At 46.3% G+C, this 18,635-nt stretch overlaps 1 long non-coding RNA gene across 1 annotated transcript; it reads left to right on the top strand.

Annotated features, from left to right (window-relative positions):
- The first annotated feature begins 730 nt into the window (after positions 1-730).
- On the top strand, positions 731-2,234 carry LOC120975502 (uncharacterized). The gene is made up of 2 exons (XR_005771235.3): positions 731-1,060; positions 1,214-2,234. It is a non-coding gene; the product is annotated as an uncharacterized lncRNA (long non-coding RNA).
- The last annotated feature ends 16,401 nt before the right edge of the window (positions 2,235-18,635 follow it).

Genomic DNA, 18,635 nt, shown 5'->3' with positions numbered 1-18,635 from the left:
ATAAAAACTCTATTTCCCACGTCTAAATCCCCTACCAAACTCCCACCATTAATTCACATTCCTCTTCCCTAAGATTACCAAACACGTTGTAAGGGTATTTTCATCCAAAATTCTCCTCAATTCTATGTCATCACCACGCCGGAAAAAAATACACCTTATATAAAGGAACGGAGGGAGTAAAATCTTATCAACACCTCAACTAAATAAAAAATTTACTTAACTTTCAACACATAATCAAATTAAATCAAATCTATACTTAATATTGAAAGACTGAATATTTCATAGTTCTCCATAAAGTCATGGGTCAATCGTTAATACGGTGTGGTTCGGATCAATCGATCTGAACTGGGCCACGTGATCTATGGTTCGGTCCTTCCCTTGGTCAATCGTTAGTGATCGTTCAGATAGATTGATTTGATATGGGCCGCTTGAACTCGATATATTTTATAGAAAAGTCTCACTTTTTTCCATCGTCAAAAAGTTTCCCCATACGTCGGCCCCCACGTAAAGTTTTCATATGTCGTCCTCACCCAGCACGTTACACCTTTCCCTCATTAGCGATCTGACCCAGTTTTTTCTCAAATCGACTTAGATGGCCCTAATTTTGTTAGGATAGGAAACCATCACCCGATTTAGGCAGCAATCACAATTGACACCCTACGCAATCTCCCCACCCAATGAACCCTTCGCCCTCTTCCTCTTACCTCCCTATCCTTCCAACTCGAGTTTTCTAGGGTTCCGACACCGCCAACCCCGCTCAGCTCTCGCTGCCGCCACTTATGATGCCTGGCGAGCCATAGAAGGATGTGGATAGGGTGGTTATGGTCACAAAAGAGGAGGCGAAGAAGTTGGGGATCATGGCCATCTTTCTGGGTTCATCTGCCATCCTCCTGCGTCAATGACAGTCACGAAATCAAGACAGTAGTGTACGTGTATTGATCTAAAGATATTGGCTTCCATTTGCATCATCGTTCGGTTTTCCTGTTGACAAGGCTGGTCACCCGCCCCTAGCTGCCCACGACTCTGCTACCAGTCCATCAAGTCAAAGGTCACGTTCGAGGTCAGCACAGCTATCGCTCGTTCATTCTTGCCGGCAACAATAGTCTGGGTTTGCGCCAGCGTCCAGCAGCTCAACGACGACTTCGTGTTTTACAGTTTCGATTTACAGTTGCGAAGTGGTGGAGTTTGACCATCTACCCTCTGTGTTGAGCAGGGATCCCTCACCTGGCTAGACCTCTTCAGTTAACAAGATCAGCCACAAGGTTCGTCTTGAGGACATGAAGTGCATGGTCTTTGCTGGCACCACCTTGTCAATGGCGGCGGCTATGTCATCTATCGAGATGGGAACAAGCATGACGACTGAAAGTCTGATACAGGCAAGATCAATTCGCATATCCAGGAGGTATTGCAGTAGGAGGATGACACATTGATTGAAAAGAAGCTCAATGAGTTATGTGAGGCGCCCATAATTGGGACGACACAAGGAAGATGACTCAGAAGAATGCACTTGTGATAAAGTTACAGGGTGTTCGATACCTTAACTTGGACAACAGTGATTCGCTCTAATAAGACATGAACTTGGAACACCAACTAGAAGTCAGCGGTGATGCTTGTGGCAGTTGGGAGGTAGCTCATACAGTAATGAACTTCAAGGTTCATGGAACCATGTATGATTCAAATGATGGGAAGGTATAATGACAGGCAAACTTTGAACATGGATGGTAACCTTCAGATGACTGAAGATAGCTGCACTATTCAATGATGGTGATGCTTGTGGCAGTTGGGAGGTAGCTCATACAGTAATGAACTTCAAGGTTCATGGAACCACGTATGATTCAAATGATGGGAAGGTATAATGATAGGCAAACTTTGAACATGGATGGTAACCTTCAGATGACTGAAGATAGCTGCACTATTCAATGAGGCAAGTATGCACACTCTGAGCATCAGTATGTTGCTACTGGGATGCCCATAGAGGCTGCATTCAAGGGACCGTTTGTCAAGACATATATGTAACATGTTGCTTCTACTTGGCACTTCTATACTCTAATTAGTTTATATTTATTTTTTCCCATTGCAACCCTCGGGCGTTTCCTCCAAAACCAGTGAAAAATAATGGTTGTCCGTTTTTCTGCAACTTTAGATTATTTTAGACTATCTTCTTCGGCAGTGCTTCACATTCAGAGTATATGGTATATTGTTTTGCAAAAGGTTCAATATATAAATTGATCTTTGATTTCTAGAGATAGCTTATCACATGCTCCATTTGATTCAGAGTATTGATTAGTTCTTCCAATTTTTCGATTCTTTAGGAGGTAGGTTGATTTGCCTTGGTTTTTGCGGGGGATGTGGTGGCCGATCAGGGTACCCAATTATCAAACAAGCATTCCACGATGCTCAAGACGTGGAACTTCACCTCCAAGCTCGACTGGTTGGGGGAGTGGATGTACAAACCCAACACCTGGGTTCAAATCCTCACGGAGGCGAATTTAGGTTTCTATTTATTCTTGAGGACCAGTCTTTCCTGGTACTCACGCATTTATTGAGGAATAGGCTCGGTGTGTATCCGAGTTTAAAAATCCTAGTACACATACTTAAAAGGCCGTATGCATCCCTAGTTGGTGCAGAGGTCGGGGAAGTGAAATTCTCCCCCAATTTTAAAGGCACAACCTACAGCCTCATGTCCCTCTCGTCCCCCTCGTGTCGCACCCGCGCGCGACCCAGGGGGAACCCTAGCCGTCGTCCTCTCGGCCCTCCTACACCTCCACCTCTCCTCCCCGCCGTCCACAGCGCCGCCAGGCAAAGCTTGGCCGGCTGGGCGGCGGCGGGGCATCTTGATAACGCACAAGTATAGGGGATCAATTGTAGCCTCTTTCGATAAGTAAGAGTGTCGAACCCAACGAGGAGCTAAAGGTAGAACAAATATTCCCTCAAGTTCTATCGACCACCGATACAACTCTACGCACGCTTAACGTTCGCTTTACCTAGAACAAGTATGAAACTAGAAGTACTTTGTAGGTGTTGTTGGATAGGTTTGCAAGAATATAAAGAGCGTGTAAATAAAAAGTAGGGGTTGTTTAGATGAAGACACAACTAAGTTAGTTTTAGTAGAGAGCTTTTTTTCACGAGAAAGTTAATTGTCCCTAGGCAATCGATAACTAGACCAGTAATCACTATTGCAATTTTATTTGAGGGAGAGGCATAAGCTAACATACTTTCTCTACTTGGATCATATGCACTTATGATTGGAACTCTAGCAAGCATCCGCAACTACTAAAGATCATTAAGGTAAAACTCAACCATAGCATTAAAGTATCAAGTCCCCTTTATCCCATACGCAAACAACCTACTTACTCGGGTCTGTGCTTCTGTCACTCACGCCACCCACCATAAGCAAATCATGAACATATTGCAAACCCTACAGCAGGAATCCCTCACGCTTGCGCGACACTGAGAGCGCCATAGGACAGCACCAATAATAAAACATGCAACTCAAACCAATCTTGATCATCAAATAACCCATGGGACAAAACGGATCTACTCAAACATCATAGGATAGCCATACATCATTGGGAAATAATATATAGCGTTGAGCACCATGTTTAAGTAGAGATTACAGCGGGTAAGAGAGAGGTTACACCGCTGCATAGAGGGGGGGAGTGTTGGTGATGATGGCGGTGAAGTTGTTGGTGAAGATTGCGGTGATGATGATGGCCACGGCAGCGTTCTGGCGCCACCGGAAGAGAAGGGGAGAGGGGGCCCCTTCGTCTTCTTCTTCCTTGACCCCCTCCCTAGATGGGAGAAGGGTTTCCCCTCTGGTCCTTGGCCTCCATGGTGTGGGAGGGGCGAGAGCCCCTTCGAGATTGGATCTGTCTCTCTGTCTCTCTCTGTTTCTGCGTTCTGCCTGCTGCCCTTTCACCGTTTCGGGTATATATAGAGATCCGTAACTCCGATTGGATTGAAACCTTCGCCGAGATTTTTTTTCTAAAAATTAGCTTTCTTGCGGCCAAAGAAGGGCATCAACCGCCTTACAGGTGGCCCACGAGGGGGGCAGGCGCGCCAAGGGGGCAGGCGCACCCCCTGCCTCGTGGCCAGCTCGGGCACCGTCTCGCGTTGATTCTTCCTCCCATATTCTCCAAATATTCCAAAAATATTCTCCGTACATTTTTATCCCATTTGGATTCCGTTTGATATGGGGTTTCTGCGAAACATAAAACATGCAACAAACAGGAACTGGCACTGGGCACTGGATCAATATGTTAGTCCCAAAAATAATATAAAAAGTTGCCAAAAGTATATGAAAGTTGAATAATATTGGCATGGAACAATAAAAAATTATAGATACGACGGAGACGTATCAGCATCTCCAAGCTTAATTCCTGCTCGTCCTCAAGTAGGTAAATGATAAAAAAGATAATTTTTGATGTGGAATGCTACCTATCATAATCTTGATCATGTATCAAATCATGGCATGAATATTAAGACACGAGTGATTCAAAGCAATAGTCTATCATTTGACATAAAAACAATAATACTTCAAGCCTACTAATAAAGCAATCATGTCTTTTCAAAATAACAAGGCCAAAGAAAGTTATCGCTACAAAATCATATAGTCTGGCTATGCTCCATCTTCACCACACAAAATATTCACATCAGGCACAACCCCGATGACAAGCCAAGAAATTGTTTCATACTTTTGACGTTCTCAAACCTTTTCAACTTTCACGCAATACATGAGCGTGAGCCATGGACATAGCACTATAGGTGGAATAGAATATGATGGTGGAGAAGACAAAAAGGAGAAGATAGTCTCACATCAACTAGGCGTATCAACGGGCTATGGAGATGCCCATCCATAGATATCAATGTGAGTGAGTAGGGATTGCCATGCAACGGATGCACTAGAGCTATAAGTATATGAAAGCTTAAACTGAAACTAAGTGGGTGTGCATCCAACTTGCTTGCTCATGAAGACCTAGGGCATTTGAGGAAGCCCATCGTTGGAATATACAAGCCAAGTTCTATAATGAAAATTCCCACTAGTATATGAAAGTGATAACTCAAGAGACTCTCTATATGAAGAACATGGTGCTACTTTGAAGCACAAGTGTGGTAAAAGGATAGTAACATTGCCCCTTGTCTCTTTTTCTCTCATTTTTTTCTCTTTTTTGTTCTTTTTTTGGCCTTCTCTTTTTTTGGGCCTTTCTCTTTTTTATTTATTTTTTCATCCGGAGTCTCATCCCGACTTGTGGGGGAATCATAGTCTCCATCATCCTTTCCTCACTGGGGCAATGCTCTAATAATGATGATCATCACACTTTTATTTACTTACAACTCAATATTACAACTCGATACTGGAACAAAGATATGACTCTATATGAATGCCTCCGGCAGTGTACCGGGATGTGCAATGATCTAGCATAGCAATGACATCAAAAAACGGACAAGCCACGAAAACATCATGCTAGCTGTCTTACGATCATGCAAAGCAATATGACAATGAATGCTCAAGTCATGTATATGATGATGATGGAAGTTGCATGGCAATATATCTCGGAATGGCTATGGAAATGCCATAATAGGTAGGTATGGTGGCTGTTTTGAGGAAGATATAAGGAGGCTTATGTGTGATAGAGCGTATCGTATCACGGGGTTTGGATGCACCGGCGAAGTTTGCACCAACTCTCGAGATGAGAAAGAGCAATGCACGGTACCGAAGAGGCTAGCAATGATGGAAGGGTGATAGTGCGTATAATCCATGGACTCAACATTAGTCATAAAGAACTCACATACTTATTGCAAAGATCTATTAGTCATCGAAACAAAGTACTACGCGCATGCTCCTAGAGGGATAGATTGGTAGGAAAAGATCATCGCTCGTCCCCGACCGCCACTCATAAGGAAGACAATCAATAAATAAATCATGCTCCGACTTCATCACATAACGGTTCACCATACGTGCATGCTACGGGAATCATAAACCTCAACACAAGTATTTCTACTAATCCACAACTACCCACTAGAATGACTCTAATATCACCCTCTTTATATCGCAAAACTATTGCAAGGAATCAAACATATCATATTCAGCGATCTACAAGTTTATGTAGGATTTTATGACTAACCATGTGAATGACCAGTTCCTGTCATCCCTCTAAATAGATATAAGTGAAGCAAGAGATTTTAATTCTTTCTACAAAAGATATGCCCACGCTCTAACAAATATAAGTGAAGCAAAAGAGCATTCTACAAATGGCGGCTTTCTATGTAAAGAGAAACAGGCAATCCAAACTTCAAAAGATATAAGTGAAGCACATGAAGCATTCTATAAAGGCATACTCAAAAGATATAAGTGAAGTGCATAGAGCATTCTATAAATCAACCAAGGACTATCTCATACCAGCATAGTGCATAAAAGAAAAATGAAAACTAAAGCAAAAGACGCTCCAAGATTTGCACATATCGCATGAACGAAACGAATCCGAAAACATACCGATACTTGTTGAAGAAAGAGGGGATGCCTTCCGGGGCATCCCCAAGCTTAGATGCTTGAGTCTCCTTGAATATTTACTTGGGGTGCCTCGGGCATCCCCAAGCTTGAGCTCTTGCCTCTCTTCCTTCTTCTCACATCGAAACCTTCTCGATCATCAAACACTTCATCCACACAAAACTTCAACAGAAAACTCGGTAAGATCCGTTAGTATAATAAAGTAAATCACTACTCTAAGTACTATTGCAAACCAATTCATATTTTGTTTTTGCATTGTTTCTACTGTAATATAACTTTTTCATGGCTTAATCCACTGATATAAATTGATAGTTTCATCAAAACAAGCAAACTATGCATCAAAAACAGAATCTGTCTAAAACAGAACAGTCTGTAATAATCTGAAAATTCACCATACTTCTGATACTTGAAACATTCTGCAAAAATTAGGAAAAATAAAAAATTTGTATATAGAGACAGTGCGAAAAGAATCAGAACCATTTGACGTTCCAGTTAAAAATGTAAAATCATGCACCACAGCCAAAGTTTTTGTCCTGCACCGTACAAACCAACAAGCATTGTAACCATCCTAAAGGCAAACCTTGGCACATTATTTTTATAATACAATGGAATTGTACAAGGGGATAATTATTTTTGTTGAAAAGTTTCTGTAATCAAGATTCACAAAGTTTCCGTGAGCATGAACAAAGTTCAAGGCTACCTCTCACTTCAACAATGCTCGTCTTTCTCACTTTCGCTTTTCTTTTTGAAAAGTTTCGGGTTCCCCTCTTTTTTTAACTATATGAAAGCACTCAAAAGAAATAAATGACTCTCTAAAACTTCTGGTTTGTCTCCCTGGCAGCGCTTTCTTTAAAGCCATTAAGCTAGGCATCTAGTGCTCAAGTAATGGATCCACCCGGATCCCAAGGTATATCAAAGCCAATTTTAATTAACAATGATTTGGCATTTAGTACTGAGCACAAGGCAACATATATCATGCAAAAACGAAGTCTAACTCTCTTCCTATGCATCGGCATGTCATAAAAGAAAAATTCATGCACACAAAGTAAAGGCCAATGCATAGTATAAACAATTTCTTGCAATCTTATCGTGTTGGAAACATAGAGAGGTGGAGATATAGTTACTCTCTCATAATAATTGCAAGTAGGAGCAGCAAGCACATGCATATTATATTCATCAAAATCATCATGTGCAACGGTATAAGGCAACCCATCAATATAATCCTTAATAAGGGTAAACTTCTCCGATATAGTGTAGTTGGGAGAATTCAAAAAGATAATAGGACTATCATGCGTTGGTGCAATAGCAACAATTTCATGTTTAACATAAGGAACTATAGCAAGTTCATCTACATAAGCATAATTCATATTGGCATCTTGGCCACAAGCATAGCAAGCATCATCAAAAAGGGATATTTCAAAAGAATCAATGGGATCATAGCAATTATCATAGCATTCATCCTTCGGTAAGCATGAAGGGAAATTAAACAATGTATGAGTTGAAGAGTTACTCTCATTAGAAGGTGGGCACGGGTAGCTAATCCACTCTTCCTTCTTTTGTTCTTCGCTCTCCTCATCATCTTTTTCATCCAATGAGCTCATAGTTTCATCAATTTCTTCTTCCATAGATTCCTGCAAAATATTAGTCTCTTCTTGGACAGCGGAGACTTTCTCAATAAACGCATCAATATCGGAATTGTATTCATAATTCTCATAACAATATTTAAGGATAGCTAAATTTTCAGGTCTGTAAACAACATCATAAAGATTTTCATATTCTTTGAACATAGATTCAATTTCATAAGCACCCATAAAAGCAATAAATTCTTCTATTTGTTCCACATCATAGTAGTCATATATACCTCTAGCATAAGAAGCCAAGGTTTCATTATCATTAAATTTGCATGAAAAGGGAAGGTGTGGAGCCTTCATCCTAGAGCAACAAGTATAATCATATCTCAAGCATAGTTGCCTAGCATACCACTTCAACATATAAAGTTGATCCCATAATAGTTTCCCTTTTTGAGTCAAGCGATAATCCCGAAAGTATTCACGTTGATCTAATGTGTCTCCCATTACCAGATTGAATGGGGTTTTCTCAGGATTATCAAAGTAGTACATGATATTTGTCACATAACGAGCATCGAGGGTTTTAGGAGGTTCCCCATCTCCATGAGCAGCAAGTACACCTAATTTTTTTGGTATTTCGTGTTCCATATCCATAACTAAAGATAAAGAACAACTAAGAACAGCAAATAAAAATTACTTAGTGATAAAGCAAACAAGCACACACGAGAATATTCACCCCACGCTATTGCTCCCCGGCAATGGCGCCAGAAAAAGGTCTTGATAACCCACAAGTATAGGGGATCAATTGTAGCCTCTTTCGATAAGTAAGATTGTCGAACCCAACGAGGAGCTAAAGGTAGAACAAATATTCCCTCAAGTTCTATCGACCACTGATACAGCTCTACGCACACTTAACGTTCGCTTTACCTAGAACAAGTATGAAACTAGAAGTACTTTGTAGGTGTTGTTGGATAGGTTTGCAAGAATATAAAGAGCGTGTAAATAAAAAGTAGGGGCTGTTTAGATGAAGACACAACTAAGTTAGTTTTAGTAGAGAGCTTTTTGTCACGAGAAAGTTATTTGTCCCTAGGCAATCGATAACTAGACCGGTAATCACTATTGCAATTTTATTTGACGGAGAGGCATAAGCTAACATACTTTCTCTACTTGGATCATATGCACTTATGATTGGAACTCTAGCAAGCATCCGCAACTACTAAAGATCATTAAGGTAAAACCCAACCATAGCATTCAAGTATCAAGTCCCCTTTATCCCATACGCAAACAACCTACTTACTCGGGTCTGTGCTTCTGTCACTCACGCCACCCACCATAAGCAAATCATGACCATATTGCAAACCCTACAGCGGGAATCCCTCACGCTTGCGCGACACAGAGAGCACCATAGGACAGCACCAATAATAAAACATGCAACTCAAACCAATCTTGATCATCAAATAACCCATGGGACAAAACGGATCTACTCAAACATCGTAGGATAGCCATACATCATTGGGAAATAATATATAGCGTTGAGCACCATGTTTAAGTAGAGATTACAACGGGTAAGAGAGAGGTTACACCGCTGCATAGAGGGGGGAAGTGTTGGTGATGATGGCGGTGAAGTTGTTGGTGAAGATTGCGGTGATGATGATGGCCACGACAGCGTTCCGGCGCCACCGGAAGAGAAGGGGAGAGGGGGCCCCTTCGTCTTCTTCTTCCTTGACCTCCCCCTAGATGGGAGAAGGGTTTCCCCTCTGGTCCTTGGCCTCCATGGCGTGGGAGGGGCGAGAGCCCCTCCGATATTGGATCTGTCTCTCTCTGTTTCTGCGTTCTGCCTGCTGCCCTTTCACCGTTTCGGGTATATATGGAGATCTGTAACTTCAATTGGATTGAAACCTTCGCCGAGATTTTTTTCTAAAAATTAGCTTTCTTGCGGCCGAAGAAGGGCATCAACCGCCTTACGGGTGGCCCACGAGGGGGGCAGGCGCGCCCCCTGCCTCGTGGCCACCTCGGCAACCGTCTCGCATTTATTCTTCCTCCCATATTCTCCAAATATTCCAAAAATATTCTCCGTCCGTTTTTATCCCGTTTGGATTCCGGTTGATATGGGGTTTCTGCGAAACATAAAACATGCAACAAACAGGAACTGGCACTGGGCACTGGATCAATATGTTAGTCCCAAAAATAATATAAAAAGTTGCCAAAAGTATATGAAAGTTGAATAATATTGGCATGGAACAATAAAAAATTATAGATACGACGGAGACGTATCACATCTCTCCCCCTTGGAGCGTCTTGGGCGGCGCGGGACGACCATATCGCGAAGAGGCGTCGGGCTTGCGCGGGGTCTGGCGGCGCGGCGGGCGAGCATCTTGGCGGCGGCGCGTTGCGGCGCCGGCGACGCGGCGTGGCAGCTGCGACTTGGATGCGACTCCACGGCGAGGTGGTGGCTCCATGGTCTTCAGATCAGGTGGTCGCGGGCGCCGCCATGTTCGGGCCGGATCCATCTGGATTTGGCGCTTGGATGTTGTCGGCCGGCGCAGGGTGGTGGTCTACGCCGCTGGCCTCGTCGGATCATTGGATCCGGTGCCTGGAGTCTACGACGGCTGTCCTTCTTGATCCTCCTTCCCGGTGGGTTGAGCCCCATGGCACTTGCATCTCTGCTGGTCTCGGTTCGTCTCGTTATCGGATCCGGAACAGTCGGAGGTTTGGTGGTATAGGTTGGGGACCGGAGGAAACTTTGGCCGGCTGGTCCGGCCCGGCATCGGCGGTGTCTCTCGACACCGTTACCCTCCCTGGAGGCGTAGCCGAGGTCCCTCCTATCCACATCCGAATCCCTCCCGGACGGAAGTCCAAAATTCAGTCTGGATTGGGCGGCGGCGGCGCCCTGTGCGTCATAACCTCCACGGAGGCGCCGTCTTGGGAGGCTTAGATGGTCGGGCGAGAGATGCTATGGGTGGTGGGCGCCGCGTGGCTCCAGCAGCGGCGACCGTGTGAGCTCCGGGGGAAACCCTAGATCTGGGTCTATCGGATCGGACGATGATGGCACCTTCGATGTCGTTGTCCCTCCCGGGGGCATCATTTTGGAGCACGCGCTGGCTGGAGGGGACAAGAGGAGGAGCGGTGTTACATCTACCGCGAGGCCGACGGCGGATCCTGGCGGCATGGCGACGCGGAGGTTCGGCGATGGGCGCGTTTGGAGATGGACTCGTGCAGGAGGAGGAAGTTGTCTGACGTCATGGTGGCGTTGATGGCAGAGAGGCCTGGCAATGTCGGTGCAACAGTTTTTCTCTGAGGATGGACCGAGGGATGATGGAGGTGACGACCCTTACAGCGTGCGGTGCTCACTGGGAATGTGCCTGACCGGTGTGATACCCAATCCAGGTAGTGGTTTGGAGGGGACACCCGGCTTTAGATGTTAGGCTTTAGTGCGATGTCTATTTGGTATTAGACCCGGACTTTCGGCACGCCTTCATCAAGGGGATAGGAGTAGCAACGGTGTTGCCAAGATGGTGGCTTTAGGCTTATTGATGTATCATCTTGTATGGCCTTTGTGAATAATTAATAATATGGCTGCATGCATCGTCCAGATACATACGTCGGGGGTACATCCTCCTTTTCTAAAAAAAACCTCCAAGCTCGACCACCAGGTTATTTTGGTTCATGTTCTATGCTTCCATTGGATCCTAGGTGATGAGGGTTCATAGGGTATCTGATGCTGATTCAAGGTAAACCCTCAGGCCTAGTTTGGCAACGCAGTTTCTGCAAAACCATAGTATTACAAAACCTCAGTTTTAATGTGTGGGCAATAAATACTTCAGTTTCTAAAAACCGTAGCTTTTCTCCGTTCTAGTAAAACTATGGAGTCATTTGGCAAATGGCAGCTTTATTAAGTTTCTCTGAATTGGAACGATTGTTTTGTCGTTGCATGGATAATCTTGACGATGCCTATAGCCGAACCTAACTCAGCTGCACTCACGACCGGATCAACTCGTGCTAACGGCCGCCGTATGCATGCTGATGCTGGGCATGAGCACGTTCTCTGTAGATGCTAGGATACATAGTTGAGTTATCTCTTGTGATCCATCAAAGACGGAGCGTTGTGACAAGCACTGAAGGTGCAGCTCGTGCGTCTAGAAGTGATCAGAAGCAACACACCCCTGTAAGAATCGCCTCTGCGTGCACATGTTTTCGGCCGATGCTAAGTCATCCGTACGTGTACGCACACCTCGGGCAGATAGGTCTATCGTCTAGCAAGTATTGGTCATAAGATGATGGACTCGGAGAGCCCATTGAGCCAGCGTTTCTCAGTTTAAAAAAAAGAGGTCCCGACCTCTTTTTCAAATACTACAAAAATACCACAGTTTTAGAGATACTACGGTTTGTGAGGCTTCAGTATTTTTCTATCCAAACACCACAAAGTATTTAATACTAAAGTTTTTTCAAAAACCACTGTATTCCTAGAAAACTTCTAAAATACTTAGCTCCCAAACGCACCCTCATTTGTTTCTTTCGTTGTCTTTAGGTGAACATGTCAAATGTGCAGATGGACGTGATGAAGCCGTGAATTGTCACAATGGTCATTTAGCTTCTTGGATTCGATAATGAAGTGCTTATCGACTTTATATACAACCTACTCAATGTGAAGGTGAAGTTTTTGAAGAGACATTTCTTATCAAATCGATCTTATGGTCTCTTTGAACCATGTGTTCATGATACATACAAAACACATATGAGTTTCTTATTTAAAGAAAAAACAGATGGATTTCTTGTTTGAGATAATTAAACACCGAACTGCGTACACCATCCACGTAAAGTATCTTTGGATATATTGATCACGTCGAGAAAGATCGTGTTCCTCTGCATCCCTGCCCTGTCCATGGTGAAGTTCACCCTTCTACCATCCTCAGCGCGGCGGCAACACTCCCTCCACCAAACAAATGCTTGTGAGAGAACTTTTACTAACAATTATATGCCCCGATAACGTATACTCAACCACTACATTGTTGCTACGTAAAAAGTGCAAGGTAAAATTTCGGCTCCTGCCATTCTTATAAGATAGGTGCGTGTGATTTATTCCTCCTATTGCAATGCATGGGCATATTTACTAGTCTTATCCAATTATAGAATATAATGAGTATATGTCGAGCACGATTAATGTTGAACGAGTCCGTGTTGCAATGTGCGGATATTTAGAGCAACTCCAACGGGCCGACCTAAACGGACGGAACATTTGTCCGCTTTTTGTCCGTTTGGGTCGGCCACCCGCCCGGCGTCCGCCCTGTTTTGCATTTGGGTCGGCCGCCCGCCCAACGCGCTGACCCATTTTCAAGTCCGCACTCAATTTTTAAAAAAGGCTGGCGGCGCATAGATCATGCCAGCGGGCATGTCTCATGCCGGCACCATGCCAGCGTCGACATACATTGCCGGCTTCAAAAAATATCACCACACAGTTCGCGCTGGCGCACTCGCCAGCGGCCGGCACACATGCCAGCACACAAAAGGGGTGAGACTTGAGTTCGACCACGCCATCGCGGCCCCGTGATTATGCCAGCACACAAGCCGGCATACAAAAAAGGAAGGCGCTCGCGGCCACGAGATCACTCGTCGGTGAACTTGAGCTTGTCGGCCTGCATCTTCTCGAACCACGGCCTCTTCCTTGGCGACACGGTGTTGAGATCCACCTTCATGATCTCCACCCCGGTCATCATGCTCGCGAGAGCCACTTCTTTCGCCTTGGTCTTGCGGGAGCACGCCGACCGGCATCTGCCGCGCGCGTTTCCTCGCGTCTCCGGATGACGAGCCACCGGCTATCGGTGTGGCGTTGAGGTCGATGGGCGCGGGCGCGGGCGCGGAAGGCACAACCACGCTCACGTCGGGCGAGCACTCCCCGGAGAGGCGGGAGGCCTACTGAAAGGATCGATATAGTTGACTAGAGGGGGGTGAATAGGCAACTAACAATTTTTAGCTTTTCTTTACCAAATTAAACTTTGCATCAAAATAGGTTGTCTAGATATGCAACTAAGTGAGCAACCTATATGATGCAACGACAACAAGCACGCGAGCAAGTAAGAGATATAACACAAGTAAACTAGCGAAAGTAAAGGAACGAGATAACCAAGAGTGGAGCCGGTGGAGACGAGGATGTGTTACCGAAGTTCCTTCCTTTTGAGGGGAAGTACGTCTCCGTTGGAGCGGTGTGGAGGCACAATGCTCCCCAAGAAGCCACAAGGGCCACCGTATTCTCCTCACGCCCTCACACAATGCGAGATGCCGTGATTCCACTATTGGTGCCCTTGAAGGCGGCGACCGGACCTTTACAAACAAGGTTGGGGCAATCTCCACAACTTAATTGGAGGCTCCCAACGACACCACAATGGACTATGGCTCCGCGGTGACCTCAATCGTCTAGGGTGCTCAAACACCCAAGAGTAACAAGATCCGCTAGGAATAAGTGGGGGGAATCAAATTTCTCTTGGTGGAAGTGTAGATCGTGGCCTTCTCAACCAATCCCGAGCAAATCAACAAGTTTGATTGGCTAGGGAGAGAGATCGGGCAAAAATGGAGCTTGGAGCAACAATGGAGCTTTTGGGGGAAGAGGTGAGTCAACTTTGGGGAAGAAGACCCCTTTATATAGTGGGGGGAACAAACCAACCGTTACCCCCCTTCTGCCCCGAAGAGAGCGGTAGTACCGCTGTGCCAGCGGTACTACCGCCCCAAAGCACGGTACTACCGCTTGGCCCACAGCGGTACTACCGCGGAGGGAGGGCGGTACTACCGCACAGGGGCGGTACTACCGCACTGGAGCGGTACTACGGCCCCCCACAGCCGCGGCCAGTACCGTAAAACCCGACACGAAAAAGAAGCCCTCGAATCAAGGCGGTACTAGCACGAGACCACCGCGGTACTACGGCTTGGGGCCACTAGCGGTACTACTGCTCTAGAGCGGTACTACCGCGCCTAGAGCGGTACTACCACTTGTGGCACCCAAGCGGTACTACCGCTCCATCCCGCGGTACTACCGCTGGGACCAGAGACAGTACACACATGGGGCTACTAGCAGTACTACTGCTCTGGGCGGTACTACCGCTCCAGGGCGGTACTACCGCTTGTAGCACCCAAGCGGTACTACCGCTCTGGCCCGCGGTACTACTGCTGGGACCAGAGAGGGCACAAAGAAAGGAGAACCAAGCCCATCATCGAAACGGAAAGGCTCGGAGGGAGGGGCAAAGGAAGTGTACGTGATGATTCCGCCCTAGCCTTTCCAAAACGGACCCCCTCTTGATAGTACGGTGATCCCTATGAAACTAGTCCACCAAACTAATCCGAAAGGGCTACACCGTCTTCGCTTTAAGCTCCGAGGGGAGGAAATCGTCTCGTGCCAAAAGAATGAATCTCTGAAAAACACTCAACGCACACGATTAGTCCGCAAAAGCATTGTCATCAATCACCAAAACATCTTAGGGATAAATATGCCCTTACAATCTCCCCCTTTTGGTGGATTGATGACAATACGGGATTTGCACAACTTGGAAAAAACAAAGGACATAAGCAAACCCCAAGTCTCTAAAATATAGACGGGCTCCCCCTAGATGTGTGCCACCAAGATAGGTGCTTTGAGCTGCACGACACACATACTAGGATCAACACTCCCCCTGTATTTTACAGACCAACAACCTAAGCGAGAAACAAGATAGCAGGATATATAGCATAATGAAGCATATAACTCATGAGATATCAAATGACTAGAGACAAAGATAAAGATATGATAATGATAGGGTAGCATATGTCTCACACCATATGACGCGAACTAAAGTCTTACTGAACACAAAACCAAGCAAAGCACAAAGTAGCACATAACGAAAGCACAAAGGCGAAGACACACTCGCAACACAACGACGCAAATCCCTAAACTCTCTCCCCCTTTGGCATTGAGACACCAAAAGGGGCAAAGAGCTAGCCTACGGCTCCAGGTGAGAGCATGCTGAGGATCTCGAACATCAGGACTCTGCGTGATCATCTGCACTGCCGTCCGCGCCTGGAAACTGCTCGGCATCTGAGTCAGTCCACGGACAGTGCTGCTGGATCCACTCCTCCTCCTCAGTAATCTGACCCTCTGAACCGCTGGTGACTGTCGCACCCATCTGACGCATCAGCTCCTTGTGACGTCCTCTTGCCTTCTTCTCAGCCACATGAGTCATGTACTGACCATGAGACTCCAGGCAGAACAGCTTCTTCATCTTGCGTTTGAGCTTCTTTGCCCAAGAGGGCTCTGCTGCAGAAGGCTCTGTCCCAGGAGGCACATACTCCTCATCATCATCACCGGCATCAGCCTCGTCCTCGGTCTCCATGGCAGCAGCAGAAGATGGAGCTCCAGATCTACCCCAATTATCCTTCTTCCCTAGACGCTTGATCTCATGAGAGACCAACTCTCCAGTTTCCAGCTGATCCTCAGGATAGGTATGTCTCCAGGCCCTCTCAATAAGCAACATGATTAACGGGCCATAAATTGGGCACTTGCGCTCAGAAACAGCCGCCAGAAGCTCAGACCACATGACATGAGAGATGTCCAGAGACTCGCCCGTGTTTGCGTCCTTCTCACGCTGGTAGAAGAGAAGCATGTCCACAAGGTAAGAGTGTACCATGTCCAGATTCCCAATACGAGGGAAGAGAGTCTCGCGGAAGATGCAGTGAAGGATGTCCAGATAGGTAGACAACTCATAGGTTTCCTTCCTGGTCTCAGGGTGGACCTTCCGAGTACAGTAGGACCAGAGGGCTTGCTTGTGAGTGGAGGTGACATTTTGGTGAGGACGAAAACCAACTGGAGTCTCGAGCCCTTGATCTTCCACCTCAAGCATCCCCATGAAGGCCTGCCACTTGACAGCTAGCACCTTTCCATTTGTCATCCAAGTCAGAGTCCTGTCTGCGTCAGTCCCTAGGTGAACAGTGGCAAAGAACTGTGCCAGCAAATCTGCATCAAAGTCCTTGTTGAACTGCATGATCCTGAGAATGTTCAACTGAGAGCACATCTGTAGGGCATCACCAAAGTACTCAAGGTCCTTCTCCATAGCATCCGTGTTGATAGAATGAACATTGACAAAGAGATTCTTCTTAGCCTTGATCACATCAAAGTATGTGGCATACTGAAACCGGTTCCAGAACGGGCGGTTGACAAGATTGGGTTCTTGTTCTTCCTCATAGGGGTTGCGCCGACGCCTGTCCCAGAATTCCTTGCTAGACATCTCAGTCACTTTCTTGCCACTTGGCTTCGGTCGGCTGGCAATCTTCTTCTTGCGAGGAGGATTAGCACTTGAGGAAGCACCCCCTGCCGGCTGTGGAGCACTGGAAGAACCACCTGCAGTCTCAGATGAGCGGTACCGCTTCGACGTTGAACGCCCGGGGTTGACACGGTTGCTGCTCAGGATGTTTGTCACCTGGAACCAAACACACGGACACAAGAAACAACCAGAAAGAATGATCAAAACCAAACAAACACAACAAAGATGGATCAACATGTGGTAGGAAACAATGGAACTGGGCATCCAGCGGAAGTACCGTGCCTGCTCAGCGGTAGTACCGCTTATCCACATAAGCGGTAGTACCGCTCCGTGGAGCGGTAGTACCGTGCCATATGGGCGGTAGTACCGTCCGAGACGGGGCACGGCAGATCCCTACTGCCGTGGTCAGATCCGGCACTACCGGGGATGCCAAATTCAAAAATAAACCTACCAAACATCAATCCAAAGAGTCTAGTTGCCTTCTCCAACCTACTCAAGCCTAGATTTGGCCAAAAATCTAGAGATGCAACTACTATTGCCCCTAAAACGCGAGATCTGAAAACTAGACAAGAAGAGAAGAGGAACGGGGGCAATACCGGCATCCATGGCAAGAGGACGAGGTGGGGATCGATTCCACCGAAGGAAATGGAGATGAACGGTCCGGAGACGGACGGCCGCCGGAGCCTTCCCGCGGCGAGATGGCGCTGGAGAGAGAGGAAGAGGAACCAGGGGATGAAGCAAATGGGTATGGGGTGGAGGAAACCACCCCTGCCCACGACTTAACCCCCTGGCCCCGCCCCTCAGCGGTAGTACCGTGGTGAGGGGCGGTAGTACCGCTTACCCGAATAAGCGGTAGTACCGCTCCGTGGAGCGGTAGTACCGCTCCAGCGGTAGTACCGCTCATGCACAACGGTAGTACCGCCCAGCGCAACTCAAACCAGACTCAACACATATGGTGCAAAACGAAAGACGGGAAACACCGGCAAGAAGACCAACAAGAGCACTAGCAAGAGAACAAGAAACACACGCCTCTATACGAGAGGGCGGTGGCCAAGGCCACCTATGTTTGAGTCACTTGGTATGGCACCGCGAAGAATTATCCTTGGGCCCATGACCAATGCTCGTCTTTGAAGCACAAGTACCATCAAAAATGGCTAATGTGAAAGAGTGAGATCAGTTTATGCATTGTGGGGGGAGGGAAAGTTCATTGAGAGAACAACACTCCCCCTACGTCCATGCCTACACCTAGACAAGAAAGCACAATGAATGTGAGGGGTG

This window comes from Aegilops tauschii, chromosome 3, assembly GCF_002575655.3.
Source record: "Aegilops tauschii subsp. strangulata cultivar AL8/78 chromosome 3, Aet v6.0, whole genome shotgun sequence".
NCBI classification, from domain to species: domain Eukaryota; kingdom Viridiplantae; phylum Streptophyta; class Magnoliopsida; order Poales; family Poaceae; genus Aegilops; species Aegilops tauschii.
This window is presented reverse-complemented; position numbering and strand designations above follow the sequence as displayed.